Source organism: Mastigoproctus giganteus, chromosome 9, assembly GCF_048544385.1.
Source record: "Mastigoproctus giganteus isolate SK-2022 chromosome 9, ASM4854438v1, whole genome shotgun sequence".
In the NCBI taxonomy this organism is placed as follows: domain Eukaryota; kingdom Metazoa; phylum Arthropoda; class Arachnida; order Uropygi; family Thelyphonidae; genus Mastigoproctus; species Mastigoproctus giganteus.
The window spans coordinates 121,967,800-121,987,092 of NC_143583.1; the positions used below are offsets into that span (position 1 = coordinate 121,967,800).

General features: G+C 39.1%; 1 protein-coding gene across 2 annotated transcripts in view; it reads left to right on the top strand.

The window, feature by feature from the left end:
- The window catches only part of LOC150080687 (plexin-A2-like), a 1,379,917-nt gene that overhangs the window by 1,246,754 nt on the left and 113,870 nt on the right, over positions 1-19,293 (top strand). The window lies entirely within an intron of this gene.

Genomic DNA, 19,293 nt, shown 5'->3' on the forward strand with positions numbered 1-19,293 from the left:
GGAGTCAGAGAATCTCCTCCCAGATCACCAATATGGCTTTCGAAAAAATAGATCAACCCTAGATGTGCTCATTAAAGCCGAGTCTCATATACGAAATGCCTTTGTCATGAAACAACATCTAGTCATGGTAAATTTAGATCTTGAAAAGGCATTTGACACTACATGGCGGCATGGTATTATTATGGACCTTTACCATCCGGGGCTTAGGGGTCATATCAAGCTTAATGTCCAAGTTTGCAGACGATACAAAGGTTGGCAGGGTTGTCAAGGACACTACTGACACTATGCTGCTGCAACAGGATATGGAAAGGTTGAGCAGATGGGCTGAGAGGTGGCAAATGAAGTTTAACATTGACAAATGTAAAGTACTACACATGGGAAACAGCAACCCCGGAGCAACGTATCAACTCTGTGGTACTACACTGACAGTGGTAGAGAATGAAAGGGACTTGGGGGTGATTGTGCAGGCAGATATGAAGTTCTCTGAGCAGTGCAGACGGGCTGCAAGAGTAGCTCATGGAGTATTATCAATGATATACAGGAATTTTTCCAGCAGGGATAAGGAGGTGATTATTCCATTGTATAAGGCAATGGTCAGGCCACACCTAGAGTACTGTATACAGGTCTGGAGGCCTCATTTCAAGAGGGATGTAGAGCTGCTGGAACGAGTACAGAGAAGGGCAACAAGATTAGTGAGTGGAACAAAGGGGTGCTCTTACGAAGAAAGGCTTAAGTTTTGCAAATTACAGTGTCTGGAGTCTAGGCACCAGCAAGGTGATCTGATAGAGGTGTATAAAGCCTTGAATGGTTTAAGCATGCTCAATGCTGATGGGATTCTTCCTCTAGCTCAGAAAAATCACCTGAGAGGGCATAAATTCAAATTGAGGAAAGACAGATGTAGGATAGACGTGCGGAAATTTGCCTTTAGCCAGCGGGTGGTTGGTTGGTGGAACAGACTTCCATCCCTTGTGGTGGAGGAGGTTGATAGCCTAAATAAGTTTAAGGCTCAGCTGGACAGGTATTTTGAACCAACAGAGGGGTGAAGTGGAAGTGGGTTTTTTTTTTTTTTTGGCTGATGCTGCATAAGCTTGCTTTCTTGCATCAAATGCCTCTACTAATGCTAATGCTAATGCGCCAGAAATAATTCAGAATTTCCTGCAAGTGCGCTCTTTTCAAGTCCGATACAAAAACGTCCTCTCTACATCTCACATTCAGGAAGAGGGAGTCCCGCAGGGATCAATACTCAGTCCAACACTGTTTTCAATCCGAGTTAGCAGCATGACACGAGATATCCCAAAAACTGTTCAAACTTATATGTATGCAGATGATCTTACCATTTCCTGTCAATCTCAAAGTATGAATACCATTGAACGGCAGCTATAACTTGCCATAACCAAAATAGAATCCTGGACTTCACGGAACGGTTACAGACTGTCAGAAAATAAATGCACTGTCACTCACTTTTGCAAGAAGCGAGCTCTCCATCCTGAACCTGAATTACAAATAAACAATACTCCAATCCCTCTCGTTAATACCGTTAAATTTCTTGGACTACTATTAGACCGCAAACTAAATTTCCAAGCTCACATCACTTATTTGAGAACTTCTTGTTTAAAGCATTTGAATATACTTCGTTCCGTATCATCTATGTCATGGGGAGCTGAACGGTGTACTTTGCTGCATCTTTATAGAAGTTTAATCCGTTCAAGGCTAGATTATGGTTGTCCAGTGTATGACTCTGCCAGGAGCACTACTTTAAAACGGCTAAATATGATCCATCACAGTGCTCTGAGGACTGCGCTAGGAGCTTTCAGGACTTCTCCGATCCAAAGTCTATATATTGAAGCGCATGATCCTCCATTACACCTGCGTAGAAAAATACTACTGCTTCACTACGCTGCTAAGATTCAGAGTCTACCATCGCACCCAAGTTGGGAGTATCTCTATAATACTCGTTGGGATGTGTTCTATGAGAGCAAGCCAAATGAAAATAGACCCGCCTCTCTCAGGATCAAAGAGCTTGTTCAGACTTGGAACGTCGATTTAAATGAAATCTTCCAAGACACAACTAAACCTGTTGCTCCTTGGACATATGTGTCTGTCTCTCAAGATACATACTTCCTCCAGTGGGGGAAAAATATACCTTCCTGCAACATCAGACAGTTACATTCAGCTCATGCTACGGACAACCATGCCTGTAAAATTTATACCAATGGTTCAAAAACTGAGAGTATGGTAGGTGCTGCGGCAGTTTTTCCTTTATGTACAATTTCAGCCACACTACCGCTTGCTTGCAGCGTCTTCACAGCTGAATTATATGCCATTAAGTTTGCACTTAGTAAGGTAATTGAGCTTTCCATCTCATCTGCCATAATTTACACAGATTCTCTTAGTGCTGTCTCTGCCATAAGGAAGAATTCCTCCATTTCTCACCCTACATTGAAACAGATTCATTCCCAGCTATTTGCTTGCAGTGTGTCCAGTCGGTCAATTAGTTTTTGCTGGATCCCTGGCCATTCAGGCATTCCGGGAAATGAAAGTGCCGACTTTGCCGCTAAACATCCTCAACCCGCTCTCTCACAACATCCTCAGGTTCCTTTCTCTGATTTTAAGTCTGTAGTACGCAAAGCCTGCTACAATAAATGGTCACAGACCTGGAAAAGTGACCCTAACAACAAACTTTACCAGATAAAAGAAGATCCAAAGCTGTGGCTGTCTGGCTTCCGAAGAAACAGACGAGAGGAAGTGGTACTGGCAAGACTCAGAATTGGACACACTCACCATACTCATCTCTTTCTATTATTGGGTGAAAGCCCACCCCAGTGCCCATCCTGTCAGACGCAACTTACAGTCCGTCATTTTCTGGTTGATTGTCCCTTACATTCAACCATCCGGTCAAACAATTTTCAGTCTCTCTCTAAATTGAATATATCACCTGATTTATCTCACATCTTAGGAAATTAAGCAAATATTGAAGAACTTTTATTATATCTAAAACATATTGGTTTGTACGGAAGCATATAATGTAATTTCTCTAACAATATGCTTTTTGTCAATTAACGCTGAAGAGACACAATTTGGCCTTAGTAGCCCTTGTGTCGTTAAACCGAACAACAACAACAACAACAACATGAAACACTTTTGGCAGATATTCTTCTAGTCCAACCTCATAAACTATAAAGAAACTTGAAGTGATAGCCTGACAGATCAGATGCAAAGTAAAAAAGACTGTCCTGAATTAAATTTTACTTCTCCATAATAAAATAAATAAATATTGGGTTTAGATCTGGAAAAAAATTCAGCAATTTCTTAAAATCCTCTGACTAAATTGGAATCGATAGACACTAATCAGCTCAAGTGAGATAGTGCCTTAGCTGAAACTTTTCAGTGTCAGCAACTGCAGAAAAATATAGAATAAAACTTAATACAAGTCTCTCTCTCTCTCTCTCTCTCTCTCTCTCTCTCTCTCTCTCTCTCTCTCTCTCTCTCTCTCTCTCTCTCTCTCTCTCTCTCTCTCACACACACACACACATAACTTTTACAATATCTGAATTAAAAGAATCCCTAAATAAAACATCCACTTTATTATCCCCTTTCCTGGAGTCATTCAATTATCCTATCTATTTCCAAACCAGAAAAAGACCGGTCATCTCCTCATAATTACCAGCCTATTTTTCTTACCAAATCTGTTAAGTAAAATCCTAAAAAAAATGGTTTGAAGGTTGGGAAGATGAAAGAAGATATTTGTTGACATTAGACTTGAACTTCTGCAGATTGTAATTTTCAGGAAATACGTATGAAGGAAGGTTGTTCCAGAAAACAAAAGTTGAATGAATAACTGAGCAAGGAGAAAAGTTGGTTCTGTGAGTTTGAAGTTGGACAGTAAAAGGATGTTGACTGGTTGTTGCCTGTGTTCATACTGCTTTGGGAAAGAGAGAGAGAGAGAGAGAATTATAGAAGCTGATTCAGAAGAAAAGTGCCCATGGAAGTATTTCTAGAAAAGGCATGCAGCAGAATCAAAATGTCTATGACAGTGTTAGATATGAGTCATTAATTAACCGAACTGCCCTCTTTTTTGAATGGAATTTAGATGTCTGAGAAAGGTTTTAGTAGCACTGCCCCAGATGTAGTAACAATATTCCATGGTAGGGCAGATTTGTGATTTGTACAGAGTGAACAGCTGTTTGGAAGAAAAATAATGCCAAGAGTTTTTTTAGATGCAGAGGAAGCAGTATTTGTAATATGCGTATGCCAAGAGAGATTAGAAGTCAAGGTAATCCCCAATAGAAATATATGCCTAGAAATCGAATTATCATCGAAGATAAGCTTGGTAGGAGCAGAAGAATTCCTTTTGCGAGTCAGGACTGAGTTTTAGAAGGATTGAAATCAACTAAGTTATCTTTTTCCCACTGGAAAATTATCTGGAGATCAGCATTTAAGGATTTATTGATTTTGATAAATTAATATGGCTTTTGATGAAACAGATCCTCACCAGACCTAATGAATTAGAGCCGAAATGAACATTTGTAATGTATTTCATAGGAATGAATATTTAGTCGTGATAAGTTTGGACATATAAAAAACATTTGACACTACATAGCATTCAGTGTTCTCTAAGATCTACACATCCTAGGGCTGTTGGGTCATCTGACCCTCCTAATCATGATTTCAATCACTCTTAATGTTCAAGAATAATGTTCCCCAAGAATCATTATTGAATGATCCTTGGAGAACACTTTGCAGTCAAACGATATAACACAATTCAAGATATTCCTAATACAAAGAAACATATCTATGTGTATACTAGTAACTGTTTCTATCATTCTGAACACTATACAGTTTGAAGTCTCGCAAAACATAAAAGAACTCTGAATGTGTAAGAATGAATATTAACTTTCTGGAAAAATGTTTTCTGTTATCCACTTCTGTAAAAAAAACTGACTCCATCCCAAATCTTAATTATGTTTGAAAAATTACATTACTCCATTTACTAACAATATCCATTTTCTTGGTTTAATACTCAACAATAAACTAAACTTCCAGGAGCATATAACATACTTGCAAACTTCATGTTTTAAAGAAACTGAATATTCTCAGAGCAGTTTCTGCTATGATGTGGGTGTTAATAGGTATATTTTGCTTCATCTATATTATGTGCTAATCAGGCCTCAGTTAGATTATGGTTCCCCTCTGTGTGACTGCACTAGGAAAAAAATGCTATTATATAGATTAGCACTATTTATCAAAGTGCACTCAGGATAGTCCTTTGGACCAGCGGTGTTTTTAGATATGCCAAAGTTCAGTATTATGAAATATACACCAATGGATCAAAGGTGGAAACAGCAGTGGGAATAGTAGAATTCTCTATCTGTCAGTTGAATGTAGTATTTATTCAGCTGAACTATATGCAATCAAGATAGCTTTCGAAAACATCAACTCTGTAACTGATCCATAAATTGTAATAAAATAGAACGATTTATTGTAAACTCTACTGACTTGGTTGTTGTGCTGGAGTATAAACAGAAAATTTAATTTAATTTAATTTTAACATCATAAATCTGTCACTTTTTTGAATATTTCTCTGAGGGTAGTCAGCTGTATAAAGGCAGAGGGGAACCACTCTGAACGAACTTTAAAAAAAAGCACCACAGGTTTTAATATTATGCATTACGTTTCATTAATAATTTTCATTAATAATAGTATCTTTATGTTTTTTATAATTCCTGGACTTTATCTCATTGTTACCATATATTTACAGCATTTAAAATTTTAAAATATTCATTTTGCAAGACATTCAGTAACAGTTCTCAGTGCAGTATTCAATAGTACAGTAGTGTGAATTTAGTTTAAAGATAATTCAGTTGTTGAAATCATATTGCACCATTTATATCTCATGTTAAAAAATATTGGACAGTCTTAGCACCTATACTGGAAGCAGGATTTGAACCCATAACCTTTATTTCTTAAGCAAGCACTTTACCCATTGGACCAAAATGCCACTGCAAGTTCACATTTGTTTTAATGTTAGCAACTGTCATTCTATGGTAATTAGGGATGAGAATGGCAATATTTTCTGATCATTTAATTAACAAAAAGCATACATATTTTTGCATATAATCAAGAACTTATCCTTTTTTTTTTTTTTTTTTTAATTATGAGAACCCCAAACAGGAAAAGTAATAGAACCTATAGTACTTAGTACCGTGCTTGGGTTGGAGGTTGAGAAGACGAAAGAAGATAGAAGATATTTGTTGACATTAGACTTGAACTTCTGTAGACTGTAATTTTCAGGAAATACGTATGAAGGAAAGTTGTTCCATGAAAACAGCAGTTGAATGAATAAACGAGGAAGATAAAAAGTTGGTTCTGTGAGTTTGAAGTTGGACAGATGTTGGCTGGGGGAGGCACGTGTTCAGACTGTTTTGAAAGAAGGAGCAGGAATTATAAAGTCAATTCAGAGTAACAGTGCCCATGGAAGTATCTGTAGAAAAGGCATGCAGCAGAAACAGTACGTCTATGAGACAGAGTGGAGAGACTCTGTTAGAGATGAGTCATTAATTAACCTAATTGCCCTCTTCTGAATGGAATCTAGAAGCCTGAGAGAGGTTTTGGGGCACCATTCCCAGATGTGGGAATGGTGCCCCATTACAATATTCTATGGTAGGGTGGATTTGCGATTTTTACAGAGTGAACAGCTGTTTGGAAGAAAAGTGAAAGCGAAAGAGAAATCCAAGTTTTTTAGATGTAGAGGAAGCAATATTTGTAATGTGCTTGTACCAAGAGAGACTAGAAGTCAGAGTAATCCCCAAAAGAGATATATCATTTTGCCTAGAAATCAGTGTCACCAAAGATAAGCATAGGAGCAGAAGAATCCTTTTTGCAAGATATAAGACAAGACTGAGTTTTAGAAGGATTGAAATCAACTAAGTTGTCTTTGCCCCACTGGAGGATTACCTGGAGATCAGCATTTAAGAAATTAGTAGCAGATATTTGAGAATTTGAAGCTGATTGAGCAGGGCAAGGTTTCTCAAAATGGAAAGTGGAATGCAATGTGCTATCATCGGCAAAACTGTGGATAGGATTTCCAGTAAATGGAAGATCATTCATATACAACAGGAAAAGAACTGAACCTTGGGGGACACCAGCATTACTGGAGAAGTTAGAAGACAGAGAGCTGTCTACCATCACCCTCAGTGAGCGATGGCGCCTCCATAGCCAGGTGGGCAGGAGCAGCAGTGCGTAGCACATACTTCTTGATTAGACCGGGGTTCAAGCCCGTGACCACCAAATACGGAAGATGCGGAAAGGTCAGGGAATGACCAACGCATATCCACGGAACAATATGGTCTTAGTTGCTAATGTTCCTAAAAACCAAATAACAACAACAACAGTGAGTGATTAGAGAGAAAACTGGATAACCAATTACAAAACAACATTTGGCAAACCATAAGATGGAAGCTTGTTTAGAAGACCTTTATGCCAAACACAATTGAAAGCCTCTGAGATGTCAAGAGCAACTGCTTGTGTTTCACCAAACGTTTCCATAGAATTTTTCCATAAATGGGTAACATAAGCCAGAATATCACCAGTGGATCAACACTGACGGAAATCATACTGGCAATCGTTGATCAGATTGAAGGTTTCTAGGTAGTTTAAGAGTTGGTGGTTAATTGATTTCTCCATTACTTTAGAAAGAGTAGAAATAATTGGATGGGAGGGATTTGTCACCCTTTTTAGGAACTGGCTGGATTTCCAATCAGAAGGAAAAACACCATTGGAATAAGAAAGTGAAAAAGGCAGCAAAAAACAGGAGTGAGTTCAGAAGCACAGGTTTTGAGAACAAGTGGAGAAATACCATCAGGACATGGAGCTTTTTTCAGCATCAAGATTCGTCAAAATACTTCTGACAACCCTTTAACGGAAGACCACAGAAGGCATTGAATAGAGCATGCTGGAAATGGTGGGATGTTTTTTTACTAAGATCCTTAATACCTGAGTTGGAAGAAAAATCGGATGCTAGCAGGTCAGCTTTATCCTTGGCTCAAGTGACAATGGAAACATCTCGTTTTGATAGAGGTGGGAGCAGAGATGGGCAAATGTTGCAGCCAATAGCTTTAGCAAGAGACCAGAATGCTCGTCTACCATTAGGGCAAGAAGCAAGTTTTCTACTCTTAGCTTGTTCAAAATCTAGTTTGAACTGATTAATAACTGCTTTACAATTGTTGTGAGCTCTGGTGTAGGCAGAAAATGAAACTGAAGAATTGGAAACAAGCAAATTACGATATGCAATATTCTTTTCTTGAACAGCCTTAGCACATTTATTGGAAAACCAAGGTTTAGATAAAGGACGAGATTTTAAAGTGGAGTGTGGAATAAAGGATTCCATTCCTACAAGAATGATTTCAGTGACACGATCTGAGCAAACATTGACATCAGAAATTTTGAAACAGTAATCCGACCAAGGAAAATAAGAAAAGAAATCTCGCAGGTCATCCCATTTTGCATTCCTGTAAGGCCAAACAATACGAGATTGGGAATAGCCATGAGATAAAGGCTCCATTGGAAAAGAGACAATTAGCAAATTGTGATCTGTGGTTCCTAAAAGACCAATCACTTCGACCGTGTACTTAGAAGGGTTGTTTGTGAGAAAAAGATCAAGCGTGTTGGTTGTATGGTTAGGATTGTCCAGTATTCTTGTAGGTAAATGAACAATCTGTGCAAGGTCATTAGTAATTGCAAAAGCCTCAGCCTCACGACCACCTGTGTCTGTGTGACTAGAAATTTGAAGGCAGCTGGAGAACATTAATATCACCAAGGAAAATTACCTCACCATTAGGAATGTTCAAGACTGGAGAAAGTAAAGTTGCAAAGAGAGGAAGTCAAAGAGCTCCAAGTGATTAGTGGAGTTGGGAGAACGGTAGAGATGACAGATGAATTGGACACAATGAGGTAGAGAGATTTTGAGCCAGAGGAGATTCCAAATTACCAAGTCTCTGACAGGGAATATCAGAATGAACATATGCACAAGTACCATCTTGAGGCAAAAGAATCATACAGTGAATAATTTGGGTAACTTGAGATGAGCAGTAGTTGAATCAACCGATAACTGATATTCTGTCAGAAAAAGTACATGGGGTTTGGCAGACTGCAAGTGGAAATGAATGTCGTTGAGATTATAATTGAGACCATGTATATTTGTGAAATGAATTAGGAAGTGTTTCGGAGGTTTAGATCTTTTCACAGATAAGCTTACTCTATTAGTTTGTCAATTCATGGTGTATTCAATAGTAAGAAAAAGTGGGGGGGAACATGCTGTATGAAGTAATAAATTTTTTGTATATGGCATACACATGGTAAGAATATACCCAGATCCTTGACATAACGTGGGCTCGACAATACCCCCCTCCACATACACACTACTAGGATTTCCTCCAGTCACTATCTGGCAGAGTAGAGGTAGCAAGGTTATACACTGGCTGATCCGGAAGCCTCCTAAAGAGTTACCAATAGGTTCGGTCCGGTGTACTAACTAGCGACCGGCGTGCAAACAATGTTTTAGAACTGTACCCTCGAAATGTAAGCAAGATCGGATCTTGCCATGATGTTCATCATAACCTCAAAGTGATCAATCATACTGCATGATGGTAGAGATGGGGAAGTGTTGACCGGAACTTAGCTCTGGAGACTAAATATGGGTTCCACCATTTCAGCCACCTCCGTAGCCAGGTGGGCAGGAGCAGCAGTGCAGGAGCAACAGTGCATAGCAGTGCATTACATGGTTCTTGATTAGACCGGAGTTCAAGCCTGTGACCACCAAATACGGAGGATGCGGAAAGGTCAGGGAATGACCACTACATATCCCCGGAGCAATATGGCCTTAGTTGCTAATGCTCCTAAAAACCAAATAACAAACAAACCACCATTTCAAGCCTCCAATAAGTAAAGTGGTGTATTGCACCAGTTGATGAGAGTCATCTAGTACCTAGTATTGCCTGGTAACACAGAGGGGTGTGGCATTCCTGCATACGCCCACACCACAACCTCTGCTTACATTGGTTCACACCTGGGTGGTCACCCACAGTGTTCTTGCGCATGGAGGTTATACCCAAGATTACTAACAGTCCCACCATTGTGAAGGTGCAAACAGAGGATTTGGCTGTCACAGACCATCCAGACTTCGCCGAAATTGGGCCCACTTGACTTGAATGTCACCCGAATATCAGTTCCATCAGCGTTTTACACTCCCAGGTGGCAAGTACAGCTTATCTGGCATATCTGAGAGAATGTCTGTGAAAACGTAAAGGACATAATTTAGTTTTTAAGATAATTCAGTTGTTGAAATCATATTGCACATTTATATCTCATGTTAAAAAATATTGGACAGTCTCAACACCTATACCTATGGATTCAAATCCTGGAAGCAGGATTTGAATCCATAATCTTTATTTCTTAAGCAAGCACTCTACTAATTGGACCAATCTGCCATTTCAAGTTCACATTTGTCTTAATGTTAACAACTTTCATTCTATGGTAATTACGGATGAGAATGGCAATATTTTCTGGTCATTTAGTTAACAAAAAGCATACTTATAGTAATTGTGGCATGTGATGCAAGAAAGCAAGCATATGAACTTATGTAGCATCAGCCAAAAAAAAAAAAAAAAAATTCACACAACCATTCCCTCTAAATGTTTGTCCAGTTCCTCCCTAAATGTATTTAACTTATCAACTTCCACAATGACAGATAGAAGTTTGTTCTAGCAATTAATCACCCACTGTCTAAAGGAAAATTTCCGCACATCTATTCTATGGCTGTCTTTCCTCAATTTGAATTTATGCCCCCTTAGGTTCATAATCTGAACAAGTGGAAGAATCCCATCAGAATTCAACATGCTCAACCCATTCAAGGCCTTATACACCTCAATCAGATCACCTTTCAGGTGCCTAGTCTCCAGCCACTGCAATTTGCAGAACTTAAGCCTCTCTTGGTAAAAGGATCCCTTCATTCCCCTCACCAATCTTGTTGCCCTTCTCTGTATACGCTCGAGGAAATCTACATCCTTCCTAAAATAAGGCCTCCAGACCTGTATGTAGTACTCAAGGCGTGGCCTGACCATTGACTTATTTAGAGAGACAATCACCTCCTTTTCCCTGCTAGCAAAATTCCTGTTTATCATTGACAAAACCACCATGACCTGCTCTTGCAGCCTGTCTACATTGTTCAGAAAACTTCATATCTGACTGCACAGTTACTCCCGGGTGCCTCTGTAGCCAGATGGAAAGGAGCAGCAGAGCACACGCTTCTTGATTAGACCGTGGTTCGAGCCCATCACCACCAAATAAGGAGGATGCGGAAAGATCAGGGAATGACCACCACCACATATTCCCAGAGCAATATGGCTTAGTTGCTAATGCTCCTAAAAAAAAAACAAATAACAATAACAATTACTCCCAGGTCTTTTTCATTTTCTACCACCCTAAGTGTAGTACCACACAGTTGGTACATTCCTCTGGGGTTACTTCTACCCATATGCAGTACTTTGCATTTGTGAATGTTAAACTTCAGTTGCCACTTCTCAGCCCATCATCCCAAATTTTCTAGATCCTGTTGCAATAGCACACTGCCATTACTGTCATTAACAACCCTGCCAACCTTTGTATCATCTGCAAACTTCAACATAAGCCTGATATACAAAGGGTACTAGGAAAGTTTTGCAATATGACACAACAATGAATCACAGGAAGCTGCTTGTTGCTGCATGTTGAGACATGTTCATACGTGCATAGTAGCCGCCGTGCCAAGTCGATGGGCTCAGTTATTCATTAGTAGTGAGAGTGTAAAGTGCTTGCGATGGCATCGTGGTCACGAAATGAGATAAGGACAGTTTTGCAGTATAATTTTGTGCGTGGTTTAACCATAGACCAGTGCTTAGAAGAAATGACTCTTGCACTAGATGATGATTGTCCACATCGTACAACGATATTCAGGTGGTATAGAGAATTCCAAAGGGGAAATTTCACTCTGGAGGATTCTGAGAGGCCGGGAAGGCCACGAACGTCAGTTACGGAGAAAAACATTACTGCTGTGAGGAAAATGCTTGACGAAAACAGGCGACTGACCTACCAACAGATAGAGGATACTTTGGGCCTAAATGCACCAGCAATTTGTTCAATTCTGCAAGATCATTTGCACGTGAAGAAACTTTGTTCTCTCTGGGTGCCGCATCAACTGACTGAAGAGCAGATGACACGACGTGTGACTTGGTGCCGGGAGATGTTAAAAAAGTTTGATAAGGGACAATCTCGGTATGTAAACAACATCGTGACAGGTGACGAGACTTGGCTGTACTATTACGATCTGCCGACCAAGGCTCAAAACAAAGTTTGGGTCTTTGATGATGACGACACACCCGTAATTGTCAGAAAATCCCAATCTGTAAAGAAGAAAATGATAGCTGTATTTTTCAAATCGAGTGGAATTGTGGAACGTGTCGTTTTGGACACGCAGAAGACAGTCACAGCTAAGTGGTATACTGAACAATGCCTGCCTAAAGTCATTGGATCTATGAAGAACCTGCGGCCAAAGTCAAGAATGGACAGACACCTGGTACCTCCATCACGAAAATGCTCCAGCTCACCGCGCCAAAGCCTGCACCGAATATTTGACCACGACAGGACTGAAACTTCTTGAGCACCCTCCCTACAGTCCAGACCTTGCTCCCTGCGACTTTGCACTGTTCCCGCATGTGAAAATGAAGCTAAAAGGGAGGCGGTTTTCCAGTGATGAGGACCTTCTACGGGCTTGGGACGAGTGTGCTTTACTCCCTAGTGAAACTTGGCAGAACTGGTTTAAAGATTGGTTTCGGAGGATGGAGACGTGTATTGAATGTAGAGGAAATTACTTTGAAAAAATTAAACAAACAAAGCTGTATTGCAAAACGTTCCTAGTACCCTTTGTACCTTCATCAATATCATTGATAAATATACAGAACAACAGTGGACCCAACACTGAACCCTGTGAGACTCCACTAATAACATCAGTCCAGTTCCCATTGATTACCAACCTCTACCTTCTCTCACTCAACCATCCTTTTATCCATTGTAGCAACTTACCCTTAATACCATTCTGCTCCAGTTTGTACAGTAGTCTTCCGTGCGTAACAGTGTCAAAAGCTTGCCTGAAATCCAAGTATATGATATCAAAATTATTTTTTGCATCCTGTTCCTTTGTAACCACATTATAAATATCCAATCAAATTTATCAGACAAGACTTTCCCTTAACAAACCCATGCTGTGTCTGAATTATTGCTGCAGTCTTGTCTAGATGATCCTGCAATGCATCTTTAACCAGTGACTCCATTATTTTACTCGGAACAGAAGTTAAACTAACTGGTTTGTAATTACTCATGTCACCCTTCGTTCCCCCTTTGTGAATTGGGGATACATTTGCACATCTCCAGTCCATGGGGACCTTCCCTGAGTCCAAGGGTACTCTCATAATTATGGCTAAGGGTTTGCTTAGTTCCTTTGCCACCCCCTTTAATATAACTGGATAGATCCCATCCACTGCAGGTACCTTTCTTATGTTTAACTTCAACAATTTCTCCTCCACTTAGCTCTCAGTTATTACAAAATCATTAAGCACCCTCCTACAATTTGATAACCTTTTGGCATTTCCAATCCTTAACTCCTCATGTGTGAATGTAGAAGCAAAATACTCGTTGAGTTTGTTTGCTATCTGAGCAGGATCATCAACAGTCGAACCATCGATATCAAGTGGACCAATCTGATTCATCCCCTTCCTTTTAGAGTTTATATAAGTAAAGAAATCCTTGCTGTTTTTCTTAGCATCCTTTGCCAAATATTTCTCGCAATCTGCCTTCACCTGCCTTTTGTGACTTGATTACAGACTAGCTTATATCTGCCATAGGCTTCTGTGTTGCTGATATTTTTGCATATAATCAATACTTATTCTAATCATGTGACTGCCTTAAATTATGCTATTGGTGATGCAGTTTTATCAGAATTTACCTATTTAAAAAGAATTCAGCTGTTTTATCATTTTGAAACAATATAGAAAAAACTGAATTTTGACCTAGTAGCATTAAACTTCCATACCACCACCTATTACTTTCAATAATTCTGGCAATTCCAGTTTTTTTATAATTATAAAAAAAATAACCCTTATGTTTTAATCATATGACCTGTTGCTTTCTACAGTTTAGTGACAAAAATGAAATTGTGCCATAGTCGAACATATCTTAGTATTGTTTGTATGCATGTGAATGCACAATAATAAATATATTTGCCTGCTCTCAATTTTATCATCTTTTACCTAAAAAGATTATCTTACATTTCAGGTTCCTTTACACTCTACAGTTCATACAAACATTAAATCAGTTCACATTTAACACATTTCAGTTTCTTTAATCATTAGATGCACAAACAGCAAGTGCCTAACATAGTGACTATGTGTAACATTATTCATTGACTTTATAATAAATGATATCAACATTACAAGTTTAACAAAATATGAGACTCAAATTTTCTGCAATTCCAATATGCTCCAACTTGCACAGAAAACCCCTTCACCTTGCCATATGACTTTGTTAAATTATTTTCTGAAGTCTAAGTGTATAATGTCAAAATTGTTTTCTGCATCCAGTTCCTTTTCAAACATTCCGTAATAATTTATCAGATTGATTAAGCAAGAGCCATGTTGGAATCCAATTGGATATCATACCTCTCAAGATGAATCTCAAATGTACTGTTGACCATAGACACTATGATCTTCCCAACAACTGATGCATGAAGCAATATCTCCAAATAAACTATTTTACTGGATTTACACGTATCTTATTTCAACTGTATTGTATTACACTCAGGTTGGTGGAAGATGGAAATACCTGGGGGTAATTGTGCAGTCAGATATGAATTCTCTGAGCAGTGCAGACAGGCTGCCAAGACAGCTTGCAAGGGGTTTTTGTCAATGATATACAGGAACTTTGCTTGCAGGGATAAAGAGGTGATTATCCCATTCTATATAAGGCAGTAGTTAGGCCACACCTTGGTCACAACAGACAGGTCTGGAAGCCTTTGGTGAGGAGAACAAAAGAGTGCCCTTATCAAGAAAGGCTCCAGTTCTGAAATTACCAGATATGGAGACTAGACACTTGTGATGTGATTTGACTGAACTGTTTATGGCTTTGAATGAATAAGCTCACATCTGGTGAGTATGGGCTTGGCACACCCAGGGTTCTGAGCTGGATATCATCATTCTTCTCTTTCTTGGTGATTCCCTTTTGACCCTCTCTCTCTGTCTCTCTCTCTCTCTCTCTTAGGGTAGCTCGGGAATTTTTTTGGCTGGTGCAGTATAAGCCTCAGGCTTCCTTGCACCATAAAGCTAATAATAATAATAATAGTAAGCTCAATACTGATGGCATCCTTCCTCTTGCTCAGACACAAGAAGGGCATAAATTCAAATTCAAATTGAATACAGATGGTTGCAGGATAGATGTGTGGAAGTTTTCCTTCAGTCAGCAGGTAGTTGATTGTTGGGAAAAAAACTTCCATCTGCTGTTGTGAACAATAGGAAGGAGTATATGTTGAGAGCCTTGTCAATCAATTCAGCCTTGGAGAGAATGTTCAAATCTAGTGGGGTAGAAATTTTCTTGGTGTGGTCTGTGCTTGTTTACACAAGAGAGACTTTTTTACAGGGATGGAATACACTTAAATAGAAGGGGTGCAAGAATATTTGCTGATGATATCAAGGCAGTGATAGGTGGGCTGAAGAATTGCTAGCTTGGGGGGGGTACACAGACTAACGAACTACAGCTTCGGGCAGAGGTGAGGGTGATCCTTGCATTGCTTCTGTTGGAAATTGCAGCAGCCTGGAAAGTAACATGTTGGGATTTCAGGCCCATGCTGTGGGTCATCATTGAACAAGTGACCACATGGGCTGTGTGTAAGAGTAACTAGGAGTAAGAACATGTCCATGTAAACTTGCATGTACACTAATGCTAGGAGCAGTGTAAATAAATTTGATAAATTTGAAATGCTTAAGTCTTCAAATGCAGATGTAGAGATAGCGGAGACATGGTGTCACTCAGACATAAGTGATGCTGGATTTGAATATGGGGAGAACAATGCATACAGAAAGGACAGGAGGAGTGGAGAGGTTATGCTCTTATAAGACAGTACATCCAGTTGATGTGGATGACGAGTGCAATGTTGAGTCAGTTTGGTGTGATATAAGCACTGAGAAAACATAATTGACAGTATGAGTGTATTACAGGCCTAATAACTGTGATGAGTATACCAAACAGCTGTACAGAGAAATAGAGTGAACCAGTAAATCAGAATGTCTTATAATGGGTGATTTTAACTTTCCAGATGTTGACTGGAATTTGTGGGTTGGTTATCACACACTAGCAAGACTTTTGTAGATTTCTTAGATGACTGTTTTCTAAAGCAGCATGTTAGAGAAACAACAAGGGGAAGCAATACTCTTGATCTGGTTATCAGCAGTGATTCTTTGTGCATTAGTAATCTGCAGGTAAAAGATCCAATGGGTGGCAGCAATCACAGTGTACTAGTGTGGAATTTAATTAAAGACATAACTACTGCCATGGGTAGGTAAAGAAAAAGGCTTTCACTTTTATAAGGGTGACTACTGTGGTCTCAGACAGTTTTAAATTCTATGCAGTGGGGCCAACTGATGATATTACCAACAATAACTTTTAAATGGGAAGCATTCAGGTTGGTAATCATAGAAGCTATTAGACTTTCAGTACTAAAAGAAATACTATTCAAGACTTAGACCTAAATGGATGAGAGATGGGTCCATTGTTGTTTTCAATATTAATCGGTGATATTGATGAAGTTATATCAGGCTTAATATCTAAGTTTGCAGATTATACAAAGATTGGCGGGATGGTTAACGGCAGTAATCATAGTGAGCTACTGCTACAAGATCTAGGAAAATTGAGACAAGTGGCAGAGAAGAAAAGTGCATGGGGTGCATATAAATTAGCCTATAATCGAGTCACAAAGGAAGTTAGGCAAGCTAAGACAGATTATGAGAAGTCTCTAGCAAACAAAGGTAGCAAAGACTTCTATGTACAATAAAAAGAGGGACTGAATCACATTGGGCCACTTGATATGAGTAGGTTAACTGTTGATGACCCTGCTCAGATTGCTGAAAAATGAATGGGTATTTTGCATCTTTATTCACAAATGAGGAATTCTTTAGGGGAGGGGATGTCAGCAGTTTATTTAACTCTATTGAGGGGCTGAATGGCTTTGTGATAACTGAAAGGAAAGTGGAAGAGGAATTGTTGAAGCTGAACATTAAAAAGGCACCTGAGGTGGATGGGATCTGTCGAATCATATTAACAGGGGCAGCAAAGGAGGTAAGCAAGATTTTAGTCATAATAATGAGATCATCCTTGGATTTGTGAGTAATTACAGATCTGTTAGCTTAACATCTGTTCCAGGAAAAATAATGGAGTCACTGGTTAAAAAAGAAATGCAGGACCATTTGGACAGGAATGTAATTATACTGTAGTCACAGCATGGATTTGTTAAGGAGCAGTCTTGTCCATTCTGATAGGTTTCTGTGATGCAATGACCAAGGAACTGGATGTAAAAAATAATATTGAAATCATATACTTGGATTTCAAGAAGGTTTTTGATACTGTTGCACATAACAGACTTCAGTACAAATTGGAGCAATGTGGTATTAAGGGCAAGTTGCTGCTATGGATAAAGGGATGGTTAAGTGGAAGAGGTCAGAGAGTAGTTATAAATGGGCACTGCTCTTCTTGGTCTAATGTTATTAGCAGAGTTCCCCAGGGTTCAGTGCTGGGTCTATTGTTGTTTTCACTATTAATCAATGATATTGATGAAGTTATATCAGGCTTAATGTCTTAAGTTTGCAGATGATACAAAGATTGGCAGGATGGTTAACGACAGTAATCATGGTGAGCTACTGCTACAAGATCTAAGCAAATTGAGTCAATAGCTAAGAAATGTCAGTTGAAGTTTAATAATGGCAAATGCAAGGTACTGAATATGGGCAGCAGGAATCCCAGAGTAACTTGTCAACTGTGTGGTACTACACTCAGGGTAGTGAAAAATGAAAAAGACCTGGGGGTAATTATGCAGTCAGATATGAAATTCTCTGAGCAGTGCTGACATGCTGCCAGAACAGCCCATGAGGTTTTATCAATTACAGAAACTACGTAATAGAGAAACTTGGATAGCAGAGATAAAGAGGTGGTTATCCCTTTGTTTAAGGCTATGGTTAGGCCAAACCTTGAGTAATATATATGTATACAGGTATGTAGGCCTCACTTTAGGAAAGAGGTAGATTTGCTGGAGCAGATTCAGAGAAGGATAACCAGATTGGTGAAGGGAATGAAAGGGTTCTCTTATCTTGAAAGGCTTTAGTTCTGCGAATTGCAGCTTCTGGAGACCAGGCACCTGCGGTGTGATCTGCTGAAGTGTTTAAGGCCTTGAATGGATTAAGCTGAATGTGAATAGCATTTTTCCTCTTGCTGAGACTATTTAATTTGAGGAAGGATGGTTGCAGGATGCAGAAGTCAGCACATGGTTGAATGTTGTAGCAGGCTCCCATCTATTGTTGTGGAAGTCAATGGTTTGAATAATTTCAAGGAAGAACTAGACAAATTCTTGGAAAGTACGGATGGTAGAAGTGTGTAGGGTTTGTTGGTTTTTTTTTTTTTTTTTTTTTTTGCTGGTGCTAATAAGCTTGCTTCCTTACAGCTAAAAGACACTTCGAAGTGAACAGTCATTATGCGATTGAGGTTGAGAGCAGTGTGAAATTAGCAATATTGAAATCAAAGAAGATTGTTTATTAGAAAAACCTTTGAGGATAAATGGAAGTCAAACTGCTTGACTTGATGGCTTATACCCAGTGATCTTGAGAAAGACAGTGAGAGAGTGCATTGAAACATTAATGTTAATTAGGACTTGGGAGAAAATTCTGCTGATTGGAGAAGTGCCAATGTGTTGCCATTACATAAAACAGTTCTGACAGCTAAGTGAATAACTACAGGCTTGTCTGTCTGATTAGTGGAATATGGACATGATCTGAAAATTTGCAGATGACATAAAGATTAGGAGAGTGATCAGTGCCAAGCACTGCTTCTATTGGCTTCATTGATGGTGATAATAGTTGCAGATTTGTTTTAATGCAGAAGTATGCAAGGAAATAGCAATCCCAAAATAACTTATTATTTTCATTATTAGTAGTAGTGACAGATTATGCA